We start from the raw sequence: 1,879 nt of genomic DNA, 5'->3' as shown, positions 1-1,879 counted from the left end.
TTTTTTTGAAGCTTCTGAAAATGTCGGAGCAACAGGATCTGAAACTCCTAAGTATGAACAAAAGTAATCAGATTTTAAATGAAACCGTAACAAAGAATAATCTTCTAACAGCAAAATTAATATTACCTTTTATTAATTTCTTTCCACTTTCCCTATTTAAAGGCAGAACAACACAATAAATGGCTCCAGGGAATCTCACATGGGTGACTGAGTTCATTCTCATGGGAATCACAGAACTTCCTGAGCTCCAGGTCCCCCTTTTCTTTGTCTTCCTGGTGATCCATGGGCTGACTGTGGTAGGGAACTTGGGCACCATCATCCTCACCAGTGTTGACTCCAGACTTCAAACCCCTATGTACTTTTTCCTTCAACATTTGGCAATCACTAATCTTGGCAATTCTACCACCATTGCCCCTAAAATGTTGCTCAACTTCTTGGCTAAGAAGTAAACCATCTCATACTACTGTTGTGCGGCTCAACTAGGTGGATTCTTAGTTTTCATGGTGGCTGAAATTTTCATACTGGCCGCAATGGCCTGTGACCGCTATGTGGCCATTTGCAACCCCCTGCTCTACATGGTGGTGGTATCTTGGCAGATCTGCCTTATGCTCGTATCCCTCACATACCTCTTCAGTCTGACCACAGCACTGACTGTCTCTTCCTTTGTGTTCTCTGTGTTATACTCTTCTTCCAATGTAATCAACCATTTTTACTGTGATAACATCCCTTTGCTAGCATTGTCCTGTTCTGATACTTACATTCCAGAAACATCAGTGTTTACATTTTCGGGTATCAATCTGTTTTTCTCCTTGATCATTGTTCTAATATCGTACTTAAACATTGTTCTCGCCGTTTTGAGGATACAGTCCTCAGAAGGGAGACAAAAAGCTTTTTCCACCTGTGCTTCTCACATGATGGCGGTCACTGTATTCTACGGGACCCTCCTTTTCATGTATTTGCAACCAAGGACCAACCACTCATTAGACACTGATAAAATGGCCTCAGTTTTTTACACCCTAGTGATACCAATGGTGAATCCCCTCCTTTACAACCTAAGGAACAAGGATGTAAAGGATGCACTGAAGAGATTCCTTAATAACCCATGCAAATCTCTCAAACTAATGTAAATATATAACTACAACGGTCTTCTTTCAAGAGTCTTATTTTGCTCCTGACAAAGCTGCTTTTAAGTGAAGAAGTATTCTAAATGGTTTAAAAAAAAAAAAAAAAAAACTACTAATTTCAGTGGGAAAACTACTGATGCATTTTTTCCCAATTCAAAATATCAGTCTCCCTAGAGGGATAAAGGTTTCAATTATACAATGAAAACAAACTTACATATGTAATAAACAACAACTTGAAAATAAACAAATACATTCTATAAATAAATTACAACTTGTTAAAAGGTTTGTGTCTTATACCCTCTAAATGTGGTATCTGTTGTTGTTACGTGCCATAAAGTTGATTCGTACTCATATTGACATTATGTACAACAGAAGGAAACACTGCCTGGTTCTGAGCCATCCGCATGATCAATAGTTATGCTTGACCCCTTCGTTGCAGCCACTGTGTCAATCCATCTCCTTGAGGGTCTTCAACCTAGGTGCCATATTTTGTTGCAAATGAGAAGGCATAGCTGCAAACAAAAGGTACCTAGGTGGTACAAACTGTTCTCAGTAATCTAAATTTTGGAGAATCAGACACACCCAGCAGTAAGAAAAGGCCTTGTGATTCTTTTCCTTTAAGATTACAGCCAAGAAAACACTTTGGAGAGTTTCTACCTTGCAACACTTGGGGTCTTCATGAATTGAAATTGACTTGCTGGCAACTAACACCAACAATGTAGTCTGTAAACAAGGAAGAGAAAGCCTGATAATGG

At 39.1% G+C, this 1,879-nt stretch overlaps 1 pseudogene; it reads left to right on the top strand.

The window, feature by feature from the left end:
• Positions 1–1,222, top strand: LOC100676484 (olfactory receptor 8J2-like; annotated as a pseudogene).
• The last annotated feature ends 657 nt before the right edge of the window (positions 1,223–1,879 follow it).

This window comes from Loxodonta africana, chromosome 7 (assembly GCF_030014295.1).
Source record: "Loxodonta africana isolate mLoxAfr1 chromosome 7, mLoxAfr1.hap2, whole genome shotgun sequence".
In the NCBI taxonomy this organism is placed as follows: domain Eukaryota; kingdom Metazoa; phylum Chordata; class Mammalia; order Proboscidea; family Elephantidae; genus Loxodonta; species Loxodonta africana.
Note: the sequence above shows the minus strand (reverse complement) of the source record. Positions and strands in the feature narration are given on the sequence as shown.